This window comes from Caretta caretta, chromosome 1 (genome assembly GCF_965140235.1).
Source record: "Caretta caretta isolate rCarCar2 chromosome 1, rCarCar1.hap1, whole genome shotgun sequence".
NCBI classification, from domain to species: Eukaryota; Metazoa; Chordata; order Testudines; family Cheloniidae; genus Caretta; species Caretta caretta.
Window position 1 is genome coordinate 225,603,251 of NC_134206.1, and position 22,226 is coordinate 225,625,476.

Genomic DNA, 22,226 nt, shown 5'->3' on the forward strand with positions numbered 1-22,226 from the left:
GAAGAAAGGTAAGCAGCAGGATACGGACCCTGGACTTCAGGAAAGCAGACTTCGACTCCCTCAGGGAACGGATGGCCAGGATCCCCTGGGGGACTAACTTGAAGGGGAAAGGAGTCCAGGAGAGCTGGCTGTATTTCAAGGAATCCCTGTTGAGGTTACAGGGACAAACCATCCCAATGAGTCGAAAGAATAGTAAATATGGCAGGCGACCAGCTTGGCTTAATGGTGAAATCCTAGCGGATCTTAAACATAAAAAAGAAGCTTACAAGAAGTGTAAGGTTGGACATATGACCAGGGAAGAGTATAAAAATATTGCTCGGGCATGTAGGAATGATATCAGGAGGGCCAAATCGCACCTGGAGCTGCAGCTAGCGAGAGATGTCAAGAGTAACAAGAAGGGTTTCTTCAGGTATGTTGGCAACAAGAAGAAAGCCAAGGAAAGTGTGGGCCCCTTACTGAATGAGGGAGGCAACCTAGTGACAGAGGATGTGGAAAAAGCTAATGTGCTCAATGCTTTTTTTCCCTCTGTCTTCACTAACAAGGTCAGCTCCCAGACTGCTGCGCTGGGCATCACAAAATGGGGAAGAGATGGCCAGCCCTCTGTGGAGATAGAGGTGGTTAGGGACTATTTAGAAAAGCTGGACGTGCACAAGTCCATGGGGCCGGACGAGTTGCATCCGAGAGTGCTGAAGGATTTGGCGGCTGTGATTGCAGAGCCATTGGCCATTATCTTTGAAAACTCGTGGCGAACCGGGGAAGTCCCGGATGACTGGAAAAAGGCTAATGTAGTGCCAATCTTTAAAAAAGGGAAGAAGGAGGATCCTGGGAACTACAGGCCAGTCAGCCTCACCTCAGTCCCTGGAAAAATCATGGAGCAGGTCCTCAAAGAATCAATCCTGATGCACTTGCATGAGAGGAAAGTGATCAGGAACAGCCAGCATGGATTCACCAAGGGAAGGTCATGCCTGACTAATCTAATCGCTTTTTATGATGAGATTATTGGTTCTGTGGATGAAGGGAAAGCAGTGGATGTATTGTTTCTTGACTTTAGCAAAGCTTTTGACACGGTCTCCCACAGTATTCTTGTCAGCAAGTTAAGGAAGTATGGGCTGGATGAATGCACTATAAGGTGGGTAGAAAGCTGGCTAGATTGTCGGGCTCAACGGGTAGTGATCAATGGCTCCATGTCTAGTTGGCAGCCAGTGTCAAGTGGAGTGCCCCAAGGGTCGGTCCTGTGGCCGGTTTTGTTCAATATCTTCATAAATGATCTGGAGGATGGTGTGGATTGCACTCTCAGCAAATTTGCGGATGATACTAAACTGGGAGGAGTGGTAGATACGCTGGAGGGGAGGGATAGGATACAGAGGGACCTAGACAAATTGGAGGATTGGGCCAAAAGAAATCTGATGAGGTTCAATAAGGATAAGTGCAGGGTCCTGCACTTAGGTTGGAAGAATCCAATGCACCGCTACAGACTAGGGACCGAATGGCTAGGCAGCAGTTCTGGGGAAAAGGACCTAGGGGTGACAGTGGACGAAAAGCTGGATATGAGTCAGCAGTGTGCCCTTGTTGCCAAGAAGGCCAATGGCATTTTGGGATGTATAAGTAGGGGCATAGCGAGCAGATCGAGGGACGTGATCGTTCCCCTCTATTCGACATTGGTGAGGCCTCATCTGGAGTACTGTATCCAGTTCTGGGCCCCACACTACAAGAAGGATGTGGATAAATTGGAGAGAGTCCAGCGAAGGGCAACAAAAATGATTAGGGGTCTGGAACACATGACTTATGAGGAGAGGCTGAGGGAGCTGGGATTGTTTAGCCTGCAGAAGAGAAGAATGAGGGGGGATTTGATAGCTGCTTTCAACTACCTGAAAGGGGGTTCCAAAGAGGATGGCTCTAGACTGTTCTCAATGGTAGCAGATGACAGAACGAGGAGTAATGGTCTCAAGTTGCAGTGGGGGAGGTTTAGATTGGATATTAGGAAAAACTTTTTCACTAAGAGGGTGGTGAAACACTGGAATGCATTACCTAGGGAGGTGGTAGAATCTCCTTCCTTAGAGGTTTTTAAGGTCAGGCTTGACAAAGCCCTGGCTGGGATGATTTAACTGGGAATTGGTCCTGCTTCGAGCAGGGGGTTGGACTAGATGACCTTCAGGGGTCCCTTCCAACCCTGATATTCTATGATTCTATGATCCGGCTGGGAATTCACTCCCTTGTAACACCTTCAGATGAATACCACCAGTTAACCTTCTTCCCCTTAGTAAGGAGCAGCAGGAGGCAATCCAACACATGCTACAAAAGAAGTCAGGGGGTTTTGCAAAGGATGCTCAGAACATAGGCCAGGTTGAAAGTTTAGAAATGTACATAGAGCTCCATGATGCCCAACCTGCCCCCTCTACCAGGAGGTGAAGGGGTATTGGCAAGCCTACTCAACCATAGATGGGTCACTAGGTCCAGCTCTCCCTTCACTTCACTTGTTGTCTGCATCAGAAGAAGGCTCCAAATTGACTATCGAGTGCTGAATCAAAAGATGGTGCCAGATTATCAACCCCTTTCCCATATACAGGATGTGTTAGATGGCTTTGGTGTGAAGTCATGCTTCGTGGTTCTAGACCAAGGCAAGGCCAACCATCCAGGGTTCACAAGCATTGAGAGTTGACTCCTCGCCACCTTTATTACATATGGGGTTTGTATGAATGGATTTGTATTCCACTTGGGCTTATGAATGCTCCTGCCACCTTCCAGAGGTGTATGGAAGAATGGTTTGAGGGTCTGAGAGATAAGAGTTGTATCCTGTATTTGGAGAATACCCTGGTTATAGAAGAACTTTTGAGGAAAACGCTAAGCATGTTAGGGGAGTCCTTCAGCAATTACAAAAATATAGCATCAAACTGAAAGGCTAAAAAATGTGATTTATTTAAAAGCAAGGTCTGATATCTGGGTATGATTATAACAGCTGAAGGTTATAAAATGGATCCAGCTGACACCCTTGCAGTACAGGCATTGAAAGAGAAAAAGCTCTGCAATGTGAGCGAGTTGCTGAAAGTATTGGGCTTGCTAAATGATTATCGCCAATACAATAAGGACTTCTCAAAAGCAGCAAGGCCTTTGTATACTGTTGTCTTTTCTACCTCGCAACAATAAGGCACCTATGAGGAGAAGGGGCCTTGCAGAAAGCAGAAAAAGAATGGGATGGGTCAAGTGCCTCCTAGCCAGCCAATCATCTGAACCAAGGAACATCAGAAAATATTAGAAAAGATGCTTGATATTCCAGTGCAACCCCTAGTAATAACCTATCCAGATTTCTCCCTGACATTCCTTTTACATACAGATGCAACTTCTGATGGATTGGGAGCTGGGTTGTATCAGTGACAGAAGGTCAAGTTACTTGTGATGGGCTACAGCTCTAGGACCCTTTCTCCTGCAGAAAAAAACATAATTTTCATTCTGGGAAACTGGAGTTTCTGGCTATGAAATGGGCAATTACAGAGCTATTTCAGTATTATTTATATTACGTGATATCCTTCACTGTTTATACAGATCATGACCCATACTTGCATTAGCCAGAGCAAATGCCCCTGGACTGCAGTGGGGAGCTGAATTGCCAACTTTAATTTTAATATCCAATACCAACTGGAAAATCTAATGTTGATGCTGATATTTTGTCCTGTATGTCACTTGATATGAGTAAATTCATGGAATGGTGTACGGAGGAAACGTCTATGGATGCTGTAAATACTGTATTAAAATCAGTACTGGATCAAGAGGAGGGGCTCATATCCTGGATAACCACGATCACTACGGATGCTGCTGTATTGGGAGGAGATGAGCTAACAAGTGTATCTTCAGCATCTAGACCCATTGTGACATTCTGTGCTTTGGAGGAGTGTACTGTAACCCTCATTTTCATGTAGTCATGATCTTACATATAAAGCATGCCTTGTAAGGTATCAGGGGAAAGGTCATGATCTGCTGAAAGTCAGTTCTCTATCCATATATGTGTATCATTAATGCATATGAAGTTATGAGAATTGTGCTGTATGGAGGTCACTAAAACATGCTGTAAATTGGGGAATCAGCCAGATATTAGCTCCCCAGAGGCAAAAGCAAGGAAAGTAACCAATGCCCAGGCAGGGTGTCAATTAGCCCATCAACAACCATTGCCCAGCAAGGGAGCTACAATGCAATGACTCACCTGCATGAGGCCACACCAGGGGAATTGCTCAACCTTGCTTGGAGAGACTGAGCAATGCCCCCAGACATGCCTGGACTTGTGCTCCCCAAGCACATGGACTGAGGGTATAAAACAGACAGAGTGGACACATATTGGGCCCTTCTCCTGCCCTCACCTATGCTGCAAGCGACCAAGTCACTGAGAAGAAGACAAGACGCCAACACAGGAGGCTAGCCCAGGTTTAAGGAACAAACCTGTGTATTAAGGACTGCAATATCCAGTGGGGTGAGAAAAATTGCTTAATCTAGTTGCTGCCCAGTCTAATAGGGTTGAGAGTTTAGACGGGATGCTTATATTTTCTTTTCTTTTGGTAACCACTCTGACTTTTTGCCTATCCCTTAATATCACTTAAAATCTACCTTTTATAGCCAATAAATTTGTTTAATTGTTTATCTTTACCAGTGAGTTTGTATGAAGTGTGGGGCAAATCCGCTCAGGTTTGCAAAGGCTGGTGTATGTCCACTTTCCATTGATAGAGTGGTGAACCAATTAATACATTTGCACTGCCCATCTTGAGCAGTGCAAGATGGTATATTCCTGGGGTACTGTGCTGGGAGGATTTGGCTGGTGCCTTTCTCTTTGTGATTTATGAGTGGCTCTGGGAGCATTCATGCAATCTAGCTGGGTGTCGGGCTCCACATGCAGTTGTGCTGAGTGATCACCGCGCCTGGAGGGATTTGCTGCTGGTCACTAGCAAGGCGTTGTAAGAGAGAGCCCAGGCTGGGGAGAGTTCAGGGGGCACAGTCCCAGGCTGCATCCCAGTCCCCGGCTGCACCTCGGTGGGATCCTGTCACACCCATCTCTCAGGAAGAACTATGTCAAGCACAGGAAGCTGACCCACGAAGGAAAGCAATTCTCGAAGCAAAAGCTAGCAGATCCACGCCACCAGTAAGGAAAAGCTGCAGGCCAAACCAGGTTTCTATTTAATGGTGTGAGGGGAACACTGTAGCTTGATAAGGATGGTTGCAAAAACACTACTCGCAATCAGTTGCTAGTATCTGAAAGTTATCACAGACTGGTCTGTGCTGAGTTACATAAAAACTTGGATCATCTAAGTGCTGATCAAGTTCTTCACCTTACTAGAAACTGTTTCTATTGGCCAATATAAAGGAGGATTTTGAGTGCTCTGTAACTCAGATCTGTCAATGCCTGAAATGGAGAAGACCAAGCCAACATATCAAAGCCTCATTACGTCCTATCAGTACCACAGAGCCTTTTGAACTAGTCTCAACTGATTTTCTTCATCTTGAGAAAAGCAGTGGGGGTAAGACTATATTCTGGTTGTTATGGACCAGTTTAGCAGGTTTACACAAGCTTATCTGACAAGGAAAAAATCTGGGGAAACCACAGCTGACAAATTTAAGTTATTTTGCTTTAAAGTTCAGATTCCTTAAACAAATTCATCATGACCAACATGGCAAATTTGAGAATCAGATTGCAGGGTCAAGAACAAACCCAAGTTGAACGATGTAATAGAACACTACTAGGAATGTTGAGAACTCTCCCTGAAGATCAGAAATCTAATTGGAAAGAGTTCTTAAACAAGCTCATGTATACTTATAATATAATGAAACAACAGCATCTTCTCCATTTTACCTTTCGAATAGGAGAGCCCTTCACTTGCCAATTGACCTCAGATTTGGTTTAACAGGGAATCAGGAATTAGTGGAGGACTATAGTAATTATGTGCAGAAGTGGAAAGCCTGAGTAAGAGAAGCTTTTAATTTAGCCAATGAAAACTCCAGAAAGTCAGCTCCCCAGAAGAAGGGTTACACAGATTACAGTGCCACTCTCTCCCCAGGAGATCAGGTACTTGTCCCAAATTTATCAGAGCATGGGGAACCTGCAAAATGAAAAGCCTACTCAGAAAAGCAAATCCACATTGTTACCAAAAAGATAAGGGATCATCCAGTATCCAAAGTGGTTCCAATACATCAGCAGGGAAGAGTGCCCACCTCAGGGCAGACTGTCCAAAGCACCCCAAACTGGTGGTATGTTCTATAATTAGATTTCACTAACCTAGTACCAAATATGAACTCCCAAAGTACTACAATAGTCTTATAATGGAGTCACAAACAGTCCCCTTAGACACTCCTGGCTATCTTGCCACTCAGGCAAGCTGGACTATGTGATAAATGGTCACTTACACCAAAAAAAATCACTAAATATTCAGATTGCTCCCAGTCCCACAAGACCAGTCACTCACACAGATCAATTTGCATCCTGCAGCTCACAGCAAAGACAATGTTGTTAGCCAATTCTGTGGTGAACTAACTAAAGGTTTATTAGCTAAGAAAAAGGAATGAGAGATAATGAGAGGTTAAAGCAGGTACAAATATATGTGCAGGTGAGTCACAGTCTATAATTTCAAAAGCTAGCAGAGATGTAGTCATCTGCCAGTTTCCAAAAGTCTTTTAGGGCTACCCAGAAGAACTCTGGGGATCTCCCTCTTCTCGTTCAGTTATTCTGCCCTCCTAGAATCCAGACAGTCCAGAGATAATGAACTTTTCCTTGCGTCCATATTTATAGCTTCTTCTCACAGAAAACAAGCTGACTGCTCAGCCACCCACATGGGCTCTTTCTTTGATAACAGAGAGAGGAATGCAGGTAGAGTCTTTGATCTGCTATCACCACATACAACGACCACTTCCTTTAAAAGGCACAAGAATTAGCATTTTCCTGTTAAAGTTCTTCACTTGCATTACACAAGGCTTCTTTCTTGTTTGATGTGTTATTTAGTTACAGGGGGGTTATACAATGTAAATGTTTGCTATTACATTCTAACGGGACACAGATAAGTGAAAACAATACATGCAGCGTCCCATTCATTTCCATGAAGTTTAAACACCAGATACAGTAGAACCTCAGTGTTACATATGCCTCAGGAATGGAGTTGTTCGTAACTCTGAAATGTTTGTAACTCTGAACAAAACGTTATGGTTGTTCTTTCAAACATTTACAACTGAGCATTGACTTAATACAGCTTTGAAACTTCACTGTGCAGAAGAAAAATGCTACTTTTAACCACCTTAATTTAAATGAAACAAGCACAGAAAGTTTCCTTAAAATTAAAACTTTTTTTTTAGTAATTTATGTTTAACACAGTTCTGTACTGTACTTTTTTTGCTTTGTTTTTGTCTCTGCTGCTGCCTGATTGTGTACTTCTTGTTCCAAATGAGGTTTGTGGTTGACTGGTCAGTTTGTAACTCTGGTGTTCATAATTGAGATTCTACTGTACAGTCTTATGCATTTAATAATCATTTTGATCTCTGCTAATGCACAGGTCAATTCACCTGACTTCCAGCTGTGAGTTTATCAGTTTCCAGCTGATGCCTATGCCTTGGCCAGATCTGGAACTTGGTCTGTCAGCATCACTCCCAGTTTTTCCAGGAACAGAATTGTTCTGACAGTTCAGATGGTGACATACAGATTCAATTCCTTAATCTTCAAGGTCAGAATAAAAACTGTGCCTGTTAACATTGGGGAACAACATCTGAAGAGCAACCAACTTATAATAACCAGCTCACTAAACAATAAGCTGTGGCTTATTGTCTCACTATTACAAATGACTCCCACAATGCTGCTGATTCTGATGGAAGTGCTGAGATGTCACCTGGAGCGAGGTCAAAGGAATCAATACCAGTATGGGGACAGGCAAACACTAATAGTCATTGACCTACCAGGATGAGAAAAGAATGGGGGGTATTCACATATGATCAGCTTGGGACCTCAAGTTTCTAGTATAGGAACCCACAGATCAATTTGGATAATCCCTCTGAAGTTGTGTGTCCAGAGTAACAGTTACTACAATATTTAGTGCCAGTGAATTTAGGTCCAACGATATATATACCAGGATTAATTGCATAAGAGATCCTGTCATATTTAAATTGTTAATTTGAAGTATAGGCATATCTCAGTCATTACACAATAAGTTTATGTTCTAAAAATCAAACTGGTGACACCAGAAGTCTTGGTCCCTAGGTAGTAAAGGATTTTTTCATGTTGGAACCAAATAAAAGTGTTACAACAAAGTAAGCCTTACCTGTAACACATGGACTGTGTTACAGGTGTGTGCTGTATGTTTATACTGACTGAGATCATAAACAATCCTGTATTTGCAAAGGATGGAATCTGCATTTTGAAGCATTACATAAACAGTCTGCTTGGAATAAGCCGATCCAGCCCTAAGTTAAGTACAGCACAGAGTGGGTGAGGTCTCTCACCCGTAGGCTATTGAAGCACGCTGTGTTTAAGATCCCTGAGATAAGTAACCCTAACATAGCCTTGTTTTGACTGGAAAGAAGCCTCCAGCATTAGAAGCTGAACTTGTGAAAAAAATGTATCTTGCATCTTCCCCTCCCCCTTTAATCTGTATGAATTCTGGGAGCTGCAGATAACCTTCAGCGTTTGCTTTACATTACAAAATATCATCTCAGGACTAACACACACAAGCCCGTAAAAAAACAGTTAAGGGAAGAAATCACAATACAATTTCCAGAACAATCAAAGGAATATTTGGTTCACACTTATGATACTAAAGAGCGTTTAGTTAGTAAACATCAGGGAAAGCCCCTTAAATAATTTATCTGGCACTATAACTGCTCAGTCAGTCTCCCTCCCAATATGTCCAGGGACTGGAAAGGCTACAGTTTAAACAATTGGGCACATGAGTAAAACAAGCCTTTGCAAACATCCATTTGTATGTACAATCATTGCCATTGCATTGCATTGCAATTGCAAACATGTGTTTGCACATGTTCCTGTTGGTGTCTTTTAGCATACATAGTGACAGCTGGAATCAGCTGGAGTTCTTTTGACAGCAGTCCATAGATTTGATTGGCAGAGGGGGGCAGGGATCAGAGTCCATGTCGTGCTCCTCATCAGTACCTGGCCCAGGCCGGGGAAGCTAATGATCCAACCAGCAGATCAGATTTGGTGATGAATCCTGGTCACATGGCACCTGAGGCACGTTGCATATATGCTAAGAAGATTTGCAAAGGCCTGGAGGCAGAATGCTCTCAGGAAGGCCCTAAGCTTTGGAAATTGCTTTTCTATTGGTCATACAAAGCCCTAGGCTTTCTCTACATGATAGTGGATACAAATACATGGCTGCCCCAGTATCCACGCTAATCTAGTTACACTGCGGCAGACCTCCACCATAGCCGTGCTACACGGGTGTTAAGTGGGCCTTGCACTAGCGCAGCCCATCTACACTGGGTCTGGGGGAGAGGGGTGCGATAATGGGGCTGCATTGCAAATTGCAACCTTCCATTGCTCCAATGCAAAAATCCCTAATGTAGACACGCCCCTAGACTCACCCTACAGAACAACCGCTGTGTAAGACTTCTGAAATGAAGACCTCAGAAAACAGAGATGATTTACAGAGAGCAGGGGTCATTTCTTTTGAGACAAATGTTGTGATGGGGCATGGCGACCATACGCCTGCCTCTTCCACAAATGCAGACCACTCTGAGACCTTCTTGCTTATAAACAGCAGCATGTACTTTATTTACAGTGCCTCAGTCCCTCCACCACTACATATCAATGCATCCATACCTTTGCACTGTCGTCTAGCTTTCCAGCCCCTCCTCTGTGTGTGTTTGTGTATGTGTGTAGGAGGGGGGTGTTGTGTGGGGATGTCTGTGTTCGGAGAACTCCCCTTGTCACCTCTCCTAGTCTTCTCTTGCTTGCTTGCTTGCTTGCTCGCTCGCGCTCGCACTCGCACTTGAACTCGCGCTCTCTCTCTCTCTCTCTCTCGCTCTCTCTCACACACCCACACACGTATGATCACTCTTTTGCACATACTCTCCACAAGCACTTCCTTCCCATGCTCTTTTTAAACCACTCGCCTGTTAATGGGCTAATGAGCTCATTCATTTCCTAACCCCAGTCTGGCCTAGTAATCAAGCCCACCCTTGACCAATTAGGCCTTCTCCAGGTGAACCTAACTGGTGCTAATAGTGACCAGAGTGCTGGCTCAGGTTTCATCTCTCAGCACTTTGTCACAAATGTATTTAAGGCTGACCTTACCTCCAGTCTCAGTTTCTGCTCCCCTCTCATTCCCAGGCTCCTTATCCCAATCTACTCTCCCCTGTCCCTAGTAGGTCCAGCTATTGTCCCCTTTGCAATTAAATCAGACAGCTCCCTTCTCCTCCAGGCTGGCTGAGCCCATCAGGGCATAGGCACCAACTTCTCCTGGTGCTGGTGGGTGCTCGACCCCCCTCTGCCCCTGACCTTGCCCCAACTCCACCTCTGCCCTGTCCCCTCCCGCCCCCATTCCAACCCCTTCCCCAAAGTTCCCGCCCCAACTCCGCCCCCTCCCTGCCCCTATTCTAACTCATTCCCCAAATCCCCATCCTGGCCCTGTCTCTTCCCTGCCTCCTCCCCTGAGCGTGCCATGTTCCCGCTCCCCCCCCCCCCCCCCGAGCTTGCTAGAGCTGTTTGGCGGCGGCAAGCGCTGGGAGGGAGGGAGGAGTGGAGACTTGGCATGCTGGGAGGAGGCAAAGGAGGAGGAGGAGGTGGTGAGGCAGGGGGACGGGGTGGGGAGTTTGGCTGCCAGGGGGTGCAGAGCACCCACTAATTTTTCCCCGCGGGTGCTCCAGCCCCGGAGCATCCACAGAGTCGGCGCCTATGCAGCAGGGAGCTTATTGAGAGCACAGGAGAGACAGGCTCCCCACTCTCAGTTCAGGGACCTGGACCTAGCATGGCCTGCAGAAGCCCAGGGCTACAATCACAGGGAAAGTTCTGCCTGTCCTGGGCTGGAGCATGCCTAGTGTGGTTGGAACCTTTGATGATTTTTGCTGCGAGGCAGTAGCAAGTCTCTACTGAGCACGTGTGAACTGCAATTTTCCAAAGGCTTATGACTTGGCCAAATTTGGGCAGGTTTTCATAGTAATGGCAAAAGGCACCTCCGTGAAAGAAAGCCACTTCCCTACCAAATTTCAAGTCATGGATCCAAAGCATGAGGGCATTAGAGCTTTTCAAAGAAAAATGTCACCAGGAATTTTTTAACATGGACACAACTATGTATTTTTCCCAGCTTCATTCTTGGAAATGACAATCATTTCAGCTGAAATTTTCCAGAGTAATTCAACCTGAGGCAGACACATGGCACAGAAAAAAATCAGCCGAAATGGTGGTATGCAGGCAAAGTTATAAGCAACTGAAAACAGGCTCTTATAATAGGAAGTGTCAGGCAACTTTAATAATTGGTGGTGCTACCAACCCAGCCTATAATATACATGAAACATGCAATAAGGGGCAACTATTATAGGGACACACCAATCACTTTAAAGCAGCCCATCCACTTTAAAGTCTTTCATTCATCCTTTTAATTAAAGATCCAGCTTCACTGGGCAGCCAATTTTTGCTATTCCTCTGAATCATCAAAGACACGTTTCACTCTGTGCGCTGGGCTTGATTCTCCATTGCCCTGCACCTTGTGTGTAACTTGGTCACACCACTACAAAGTGGGTGTGAAACTCTGTGGGCCAGATTCCACTCTCTACTCCCAGCTTAGGAGGGTAGGGGAAACCATATTGGATATGGAGCCACCATGATAGGTTCTATCTACTGTCCTTCCTGTGGCTCAGAAGTCATGGCTGGGGAAAGGGGTCATGGTCGGGGCATCCCTGTACTCCTCTGATCCCTAGCTGCCATTGATTGCACAAGTTACAGCAATCTCCAGCTGTTCTAATTTGGGCAAGGAGACAGGCCTTGGATTGAATGGCTGCTGGATCAGGGGACACAAACATGGCTAATCAGGCCCCATCTGTCTATAAGGCTCATTGGCACCCTGTGCCATGCAAGGTGCCATCCAGATGTACTGTTAGTAAAATAAAATGAGAACCGCTGCAATTCTTCATTGTTGTTAGATGCTTCCTTGCAATGGTTTGATTTCCAAACCCCGAATGGAAGCTTTTGATTTCTCTGTAGACAACACAGTCTATTCTGAACTCGCACAGAATGCGTAACTCTCTTTATGAATTACCCCTGCGCAATAGGCTAGCTCTCAATCACCATCCACCACTCTCAGCTCATTCCTCTGTCTCCCTACCACCACTAACAATGTCCTGACTCCCCCACCTGGCAGGAGAAAATGTGCATTATTCATCAGATGAAGGATAGGTTGCTACCTTCGTAAAAATACTGTACCTCCCAATATGGATACGATTTCTGCCAGCCCTCTGTACTACTGGCAAAGAATGGCAACATCTCAATAATACTAATAATTCATTAACAATCGTCCATGCTCTGAGCCTTTGGATTTGCATAGTTTTCTGATACAGGGAAGCCAGGTTTTTAGCAATGCCCACCCCATCTGTCTTCTCTCTGCAGAGGAATTTATCCCTGTTTTTTAGAAGCCAGTGGGGAAACTGGGTCTGTTTAGTATTCTCACCTAGTTACAGTCAGTACGCAGTGTGCTGCTACTGGGAAATAAATGTGTGTGCCTTCCTGGACTTAGGAGAAGACACTATGTACCAACTTTTTTTTTTAATATATTCTCTTGAAAAACACGATTACTTCAAATCTGGGGAATGTTTTATACAGATTTCCTTACTTGGTAAATAAGGCTACAGCTGCCTTGTTTATTTGTTAAAAGAAATGGTAACAATAACATATGCATTTATTAAGAGGGGTATGGGAGGAAAGCTCTCTAGGTTCCCCCCACCTGTCATTTCCCCAAGTCCCTAACTACTATCTTTAAATGGCCTGAAACATGACAACACCGTTCCCTTGCTCTGCCCAATACCTGGGGAGTTCTCTCATGATAACGCCCTCTTCATTCTGCCCATGTGCTTCAGGACTAAGGCGCAACTCAAATGGGTCACAGTAGTACAAGCAGCATAGTCCAGTGGAGGAGGCATTGGCCTGGGACTCAGGTGACCTGAGTAATTCCATTCCCCGCTCTGCCATTGACCTCCTTGTGTGATTTTGAGCAAATCCCTTTACCGCTCTGTGCCTCAGTTTCCCCATGTTTCAAAATTGGGATAATGACACTTACCCTCTTTTGCAAAGAGCATTTTTCACCCATACATCCTAAAGCAAAGTACTACTGTTAATGGGCTATCACACAGGAACCCAGCAATGCTACACAACAGGAAACTGATAAAGGCCAAAAGAATTGGAGGGGAAGAGTGAATCAAGGAAACGGGACAGTGTAGACGGGGGATAACCATGGAGCAGCAGGGAGAGAAAAGGCTACAGGAAGGACAGAGAACAAGGAGAAGACAGACAGGGCAAAGGGGGAGAGAGATACTGGGTTAGATAGACTGTATGTCTGATCAAGTATGGCAATTCCTACAAATATCAGGGATTAGAGAAGAGAAATAATTGGGGGAAGAAAATCACAGAGGTTAGAAAGGGAAGAAAAGAAATACAGAATACAGCTGATTGGTTCTGATTGTGCAGGATTGTTTCTGATTGCACATTTTCTAGTTCTTTGCCCCCATCTATTTTGAAATATCTCACTCCCACTATTTCCCTTAGGGGACCAGCAACAGCCTAATAGATCTACCAATGTGACATTTTTCCTGATAGGCTACATTTTCTTTTCCTATATCTCCTCCTTTGTCTCTTCGTTATTCACCCTTGTGCTTCACTAAACAATTCCCCTTCATCTCAGTGCTTAGACCCTTGAAATATTTTAAACTGTTATCACAGCCCCCCACACAGTCATCTCATAGCCAAATGATACATATTTTATCCTACCCTCATAAATCAGGAGAGACTCTCAAAGAAGCCAGTGAAAGAACAATCTATAAGCTATTTTCGGGGCATATATGCACTAATAAAACTGCCATGGTCATTTTTCTTATTAACACACCCACCACACTAACATGCTTGTGCTTAACAAATGCTAAATATTCAAGAAACTCTGCTTTCCCCCTTCCCACTCCTCCACAAACACACAGCTCTTTGGGGTAAGGACCAGAGCCCCAAGACTTAATTTGTCATACCAGAACATTTTCAAATTCTGTCAGATGTAAATAAGATCAGGAGTTTGCTGACTTGCCTGACAGAATTTATATGCTCATTTTAGCCCACAAAACACATAACCTCCCTATAAGGACATAGCCAGCAATTGGCTAATGCTCTGATTGGCAACTAACCGGAACTAGGAGTAAACATTCTTGCTGCAGACTGAAGGGAACCTGCACCATGAATGAATGGCCTGAAACTCTTTGTGCATCTAGTGTGAGCAGATAGAACAAGGGCAGTCTCTGAAACTAACCTGAGAAATTGAAGCCATCCGATTAAAAATGAAATCAAACAACTCCAGAGACAAGTTTTACTCTGATTCCTATTGTGTTTGGCTTCTGCCTCTAGCTTTCTCTTGCACTAAGTGTACTGGGTGGTGGGTTAAGGGATAACAATAGCTGCATTTGTACCAAAGGAACTGAATCCCTAGAGTTTTTCTGAAGTTAACATAAATGTGGATGGTTAATGTAAACATGTCCTACACAGTTTCAATGTTCATTTGTGTTTCCCTGAGAAGCATGGGGGTGGGATCTTCCATGTGTCACTTGCAAAGTTCTGAAAAATCCCCTCCCCATTTCTCGTACACTCTGGCACCCTCACAGAAGCACACAGCACATTCCCAAACACTTGTTGCATTCAAACAGCTTAATTTTGGTAATACTGCGTTGAGGTCGCAGGCAGCTCGGGAGGTTGATGGTGCTAAAACTTTGTCCTGGGCATATTACCAGCTGGAAGGATATCACAGGATGCTAGCCCACCAGAGAGACAGGAACATAGGATTGCAACACTGGAACAGACCAATATTTCATCTAGTCCAGTATCCTGTCTCCAACAGTGACCAATGCCAGATGCTGTGGAAAGGAAGGCATAAAACACCCGTAAGGCACCTAATTGTGCATTACACAACAGGGAAAGTTTCTTACTGTCACCTGGTGGTGATCAGATTCTGCCTTGAAGCATGAGGGCTTACATGCCTTGTAAGTTTAGTTTCGCAAGTCTGACTGCAGATGCTGCTTGTCAACTGCAAACAGGCCTGGCAGGACCTGAGTGTGAGCAACATGTCCAGAAGAGGGTTTTTGTTAAGAGTTAGGGTGGGATTTTCAACACCGCACAAAGTTGCCCGGTTCTGCTCCTATTGAAGTCAATGGGAGTTTTACAGTTGACTTAAATGGGAGCAAAATTAGGCCAACACTGAACACTTAAGCCAACCCATATTTATTATCTTCAGACTTGGGTTTATGAGGTCTGATGCTTACCATAGAGTTGTTTCAATTATCTGAAGGTGATGATGACCTTTGTCCTTACTATTCCGGCAATCTCTCACAACAATCTGGGCCTTCACTGTGAAAAAAAAAATCAAAGTAAAAATAAGGACTTTCTCAGAGCTCCACCATGCAAAATAAAACTATGTTTGCTCATTCGGTGACCCCCATCTTTTTCCAAGTGGCTCAGAAGACACTATAAAACCACTGAAAAAATATATTTTAAAAATGAATCACCGCCTTAAACTATAGATTAAAATGCAAGGGAGGCCCAATCCAAAAAGTTCAAATATGTTATAGACTATGTTTTAAATGTTACCAGAATCCAGTGGCGTGTGAGTATGTTGTTCCATTTGGGGCCTGTAACTCTTCCTAGTACCTTTTAAATTGTTTAATTCTCCCTGTACCCCAAATAGTGCTTGCTAGCATCTCTCAGTCACTGTTAGGCTGTTAGACACTATAGAACGCACTAAAATGTTTCAACCTCACATTACTACCCTGGGATAACTTACTCAGTAGGGTGGTCACACTCCCTTAGGGGAAGAGTCAAGTAGTGGGAGGGGTTTTCTGTAATGACCTGTATCCACATGGTGGCCTACTCAGTCATGGGTGGTGCCAAGACTTCTGGGGGCACATCCCATGGTGCATAGGGTCAGCTGCATCACTGTATGACAGCTCTCAATGGGTACTGCAGGAGAACTTGTTTGTCCCTTTGGGGGCTTGTGGGTGGAAATGGTGCAAAGCAGGCAACTCACACAATTAAACCTGCTCCAGGTAGTCACACTCCTGGTTTCTGCCTGCAGTCTATGTTGCAACTGGCAGTGAGGCATGGAGCCTACTCAGAGCAATGACTTGTACCTGATGTTGGCATTAGTGCAACTCATTTTGGGGAGAGGAAGACAAAGCAGGGCACAAAAGGCTGTGGTGGGTATTTTGGCAGTGGCCACCACTTGACACTTCTCAAGTAGAGTGTGTGAGCTGCATGCAAAGCTGGAGAAGTGGAGGCAGTTTCTAATGGCAGGTGAATCCTCCTGTACTGGCCTCTGGATGGCCGGCAGCAGACTGAGACAATGACTTGGCAGTGTGCATTCTTGAACATTGGAGCTCTGGACCAGAGATGAGCACAGTTGCTGCTACTGAGAGCCATGGACAGCTGGGGGTACAAATCACTGTGCAGGCCTATTTGCGGTGGTAGTGACTTCTGGTCAGTACACAAGGAATAGATAGATGGCAAGAAAAAGACATGGGTCAGGGAGGTCCCAGAGGATTGTGGGAAGGCATTGAAGGACTCAGCCCTAGACTGTTCTGCCACAGTGCTAGAGACAGGTGGAATAAGCAACTCTGAGGGAAGCCCGCTTGAGGCCTGCCTCGTGCCCCCAGACTTGCTAACTTGTGCACTTACCACAAAAACAAGAGTGATGGGGTTTTGTGTCTGGACACCGGTTGAGTTAAGGGAACACTCAAGCTGTAACCCATCTTAAATGACTAGGGCAAATCCCTTAGGGAGGGAGATCACAACCTCCCCCATAGCTGAGTTATGAGTCACCCTGACTCTGCCACTTCTAAGGTCATATTTTAGTTCAATAATTATAATTAACAACCCCCCATTTAGCAATTTCAATGTTCAAAAGCCTTTACTACCACCAACTAATTAACTTTTGTCTCTTTGGTGACGGTCAATGACAGTCCCAATTATAACATCTGAGACAGCAGCCAAATCGCCTTAAACAGCAGCAGATTTGATTGGCAAATTATTACACAAGTGGAAAGAAAAAAATCACAAAATAAAAGAGAACTGGAAAGAATCATAGACCCATAGAAGACTAGGGTTGGAAGAGACCTCAGGATGTCATCTAGTCCAACCCCCTGCTCAAAGCAGGACCAATCCCCAACTAAATCATCCCAGCCAGGGCTTTGTCAAGCCGGGCCTTAAAAACCTCTGAGGATGGAGATTCCAACACCTCCCTAGGTAACCCATTCGAGTGCTTCACCACCCTCCTAGTGAAATAGTTTTTCGTAATATCCAACCTAGACCTCCCCCACTGCAACTTGAGACCATTACTCCTTGTTCTGTCATCTGCCACCACTGACAACAGCCGAGCTCCATCCTCTTGAACCCCCCTTTCAGGTAGTTGAAGGCTGCTATCAAATCCCCCCTCACTCTTCTCTTCTGCAGACTAAACAAGCCCAGTTGCCTCAGCCTCTCCTCGTAAGTCATGTGCCCCTGATCATTTTTGTTGCCCTCCACTGGACTCTCTCAAATTTGTCCACATCCTTTCTGAAGTGGGGGGCCCAAACTGGATGCAATACTCCAGGTGAGGCCCCACCAGTGCTGAATAGAGGGGAACGATCACTTCCCTCGATCTGCTGGCAATGCTCCTTGTAGTTCAGGCACTGAACTGGGACTCAGGAGAGCTGGGCTCATTGCCTGGCTCTGCCATCAACACCATGGGTGAAGTTGGCCACATTGTTGAATCTCTGTGCCTCTCAGTTCCTTATCTGAGAAACTGAGACAATACTAGTTCCTTTCTCCCACCTTTCCTCTGCCTTGCCTATCTAGATTGTGAACTCTTCAGGGCGGGGATTCTGTCTGTACAGTGCCTGGCACAATTGGACTTCTGCTGGACCCTCTAAGCAAATAATCTACAGTAAGAATACATACATCTAGCTGTATACTAGAGAGACTATTTCTTGGCAGGTGTCATGGTATCTGCTCTACACACCACTCAGTGGTACCTTCTTGTGGCTCATCTGGGGAATTAGCTCTTCCACCTGGTTTGATGCTCCTTCCTGCAGTTAGCCAGCCTCCACGGTATCACAAGCCCTTTGAGGCAAACTGTCCTAGGTGTTCCACTCTCAATTGCATGGTCTGTAGCTGGTAGGGGAACCCAGGCCTGCGCTCTACACCAGGTTCCAGCCCAGGGACCCTCAACCCAGCAGCTCTGGGCTTTTACTCTCCCAGCCCTTACTGCTCCTTTGCTGGACTCCTTCCTGCTCTCCCCCCTTGTTTCAGGGAATGCAACTGCAGGTCTCCTCCCTGAGCATGACAACTTTCTCTCTTTATAGATTCTTCCCAGCTCCTCTGCCCAGCTGGACTTCATCTGCAGTTAGGATCTAGGTTTCTCCCTAGGTTTCTTTCAGGTGCAGCGTAAGATTAATTGGCCTCATTTAGCCCTTCAAGCCTTGTATGGAGTGGACACCCCATCACACCAGCTCCTAAGTTTAAGTTACAGAATAGCAAAATATTGCCAGTGACTTAGCAGGAAAACTCTATTGTCTGGTCCACTGTTCAAAGGGGCAGTTTCTCAGACAGGTGTCACATGTTCCAGTGGTTTGTGTGTGTCACCAGAGTTCCTCCCTTCTTATAGCCTGCCCTAGTAGGTTAAGACTGCATTGGTCTTATGTCCTCATTTAGACTAACATGGTGGAAACCCATTTGATTAGACTTTTGGATGACTCGTGCCTCTCGTTATCTCTGACCTGCATAAAATGTTAGGCCATTTTTTTTCTCTAAAGTATTCCCTCCTACCCCAGCATCAATATCCTTTCACATCATGGACACAGGCTTTTGTCAAACTGTAAATTGTGAGGTTTCTCTCACATTAATATTACATTGTGAATGTGTATTTGCTCCCCACACCCACAGAAAACAGCTTTTTGATTAGAAACAACATAGCCAAGAGATATCAGATCTACTATATTAACAACACATTGGCTCTTAGTCGGGTAGAACAATGACAAACCCCAGTTCTTCATAGAACTGTCTGTCAAAGGGCTTGACCTTGACCTTCAGAGCTTGACCTTAACTGCCAAATTTGGGTCCAGCTCCTATACTAATCTTTGGTGCAGGAACTATCTGTTTAATAAGTACAGTGCCCAGTGGGGACCTTAGACATAACAATTAATAAATAAAATACCATACAAGACCTAAATAATAATAACAATGAATAAAGTTCCCCAAGGTGGGGTGGTCAGGTCCAATGGTCCACCTGAGGCCCATTCCACACTCGGGGAGAATCATAGCACTTACAGAATAAAATTATTTGCAGTGGCTTTCTGCAGATGAGGACAGCTCACCAGTGGCAGACCATAGCACAGTCTTGGTTCTGTTACTTCAAACCCGGGAGGATCCCAGAGCCCAAAGAGAAGGACAATACAATGGCTACGTCTCAAGCCCTGTTTTTATATGTGACTTTTCACCCAATACATCTTTCTCTCGCTGAGTCATCAACCCGCAGGGGGTTGGCAGTGTTTGCACTGTATCCCCCTATCCTAAAGGGTTTTAAAACAGGTTTAAACAATTAACTCTGGGCTGACTTGCAGCATACAGGATCTTAAGTATTGTTTAGCTGGAAAATAAAAGCCGTTGAAAGGCTGCCAAAAAACATTATGGTTAGTGTTTTAATATGCTCTTTAGTGCTCCTATAACTAACTGCTCCATGGGGTGCACGTTGGCCTTAAAGAGAGGCAATTACAGTCTAACCTTTGGGTAAAGGTTTGGGATGTGCCAGGGTTACCTAAAGGTGGCTCTTTGCCCCAGATGGCTAATAAAATAACTGGGAAGATACTGGGTCCAGCATAGGTGGCCATATTTTAAAAAGTAAAAAAAGCAGAATACTTTTCTGGTGACAATTTTAGCAACATGAAATAATCATAGAAAAGACAAAGTACCCTTCTTTTCCCAAATGGCATCCTGCTGTCCCTACCACTAACTAGCTTCTCAATAGTGAGATCGGCATCTTTCCACTTTCCCTCGTTCTAAAGAAGTTTATTATGAAACACTGACCAAGTGCCACTAACATTCAGTTTGAGCCAATGGGCAGCTTAGGTAGTCTCTATGATCATTTGACTTTTCTCTTTGCTCCAAACGCTGTTCATAGTTCTTGGACACTGGACAGTGTGTCCCTAGAAAACACAGTTTAAATACGAGGTGGTGCAGCAAATCATCTTAAACCAACATTGTAAAGTTATTAAAAAAAAAACAACCCTGCAAATGTTCTGATTGGTTAAATAAAAAAATTGGGACTGTCCTAGTGAAACTGGGACATATGACCACTTTTAGCTGTTGACTGGGTTTCCCAATGCCTCCTTTTGAGATGGCAGAGTTCTAGTTTCCCTCTAGTTATGCCCTTGCTCATGAAAGGGACTGGATTCTAGTTAAATATACCATCCTTGTGCTTGGAGCAGGCCAGAGAAGAGGAGGGAAAAGTGACTTTAGGATCTTGTCTACATGGGGAAAATTGACCATCATAGCTATTCTGGAATAACTATTCCGCTATACCTATTCTGGTGTAATTTAGCTATTCTGAAATAACTCCCCCAGGTGGACACTCTAGTCCATAATAAAAGTGATTTTATTCTGGAATAATTACTTTGTTTCCAAAGCGGAGTAATTGTTCCAGGATAAAGTCCCTTTTATTTCAGAATAGAGTCCACATAGGGAGCTATTCTGGAATAGCAGTAGCAGAATAGTTATTCCACAGTAGCTATGAAGGTCAATTTTCCCCATGTAAACAAGCCTTGAACCACCCTTGTGCTCCCCATATGCAGAGGTCTGCCTAACCTCTGGTGTAAATTAGAGGCTGCTTCTAGGGTTTTCTAATTTACATACATTCTGGGTCCCATTCCACGCCTCTCACTACCCCTCGTGGGCCCTGGGAAGCAGAGAATACCCATAGTACACTGCATTCTGGCCACCCTGGCAACATGCCACCACTCTGTATGGTTGCAGTGGTATGTATTTTAGTATCTCAAAAGGAAAAGATTCTGATCCTTTGACCTGGCACCTAGGAGGCCTTACCTTCAATTACTGCTATGATCAACAAGGATCAGATTGAGCCCTGTTCTCCCCTAGAAGAAGTCTTGCTTCTCAGAAAGAGGAACTAGTGAAGCTGCCCTAAGGATTCACTTCTGTGAAAAACAAAATTTTACAAAAGCACAGCTATTCCTTTCCAAGCTTTCCTGTGTAATACAAATCAGAGAGAAGTCCAGAACAATAACTGCAGTCTTGTTTAGGTGCATGGCAAAATATGAAGCTGAGATTAAAACTTACTCTGTATAACCACAGGTGAGAAAAATATTCTGGCAATGTTCTACTAGACTTAAGGCTGCAGGCATCCATACCAGATTTTTTTCTGTGCTAGAACTCTAACATATCCTGAAATGAATATGCTACCTTTAAGTGCTGGTCTGAATGACCAAAGAACATAGCACCATGTGACTGATATTGTTTTGCATAAGGCCAAGGATTGATGCCTGCAGGACCCCACTAGAAATATACCCATTCATGATGATTCCCTCTTTACAGTTACATGTTAAGACCTATCGTGTAGACAGCTTTTAATCCATTTAATATGTGGCATGTTAATTTTATATCTTTTTAGTTTTTTTTATTCAAAATATCATGTGGTACCAAGTCAAAGGCCTTACAGAAGTCTAAGTATATTACATCAACACTATTACCTTTATCAGCCAAACTTGTAATCTCATAAAAAATTAGTCTCAAATTTGTAATCTCTTCAAGTTAGTCTGACAGAATCTGTTTTTCATAAAGTCACGGTGATTGGTATTAATTATATTACCCTCTATTAATTCTTTATTAATCAAGTCCCATATCAGCTGCTCCATTATCTTGCCTGAGACTGATGACAGACTGACAGGCTTATAATTTCCCAGGTCATCTTATTTACCCTTTTTAAATATTGGCACAACATTAGCTTTCTTCCAGGTTTCTGGAACTTCCCAGTGCT

The 22,226-nt window shown here is 44.4% G+C and overlaps 1 long non-coding RNA gene across 2 annotated transcripts in view; it reads right to left on the reverse strand.

Moving 5' to 3' along the window:
• Positions 1 to 22,226, reverse strand: part of LOC125624116 (uncharacterized) — a 78,568-nt gene that overhangs the window by 50,907 nt on the left and 5,435 nt on the right. The window contains exons 2-3 of one of the 2 annotated variants that reach the window (XR_007353205.2): positions 15,472 to 15,556; positions 10,656 to 15,066 (exon numbers count right to left, since the gene is read on the reverse strand). This is a non-coding gene — a long non-coding RNA (uncharacterized LOC125624116). Of the gene's footprint in view, positions 1 to 10,655; positions 15,067 to 15,471; positions 15,557 to 22,226 lie in introns of those variants that run through there. The other variant, XR_012665422.1, reaches the window with a different exon arrangement.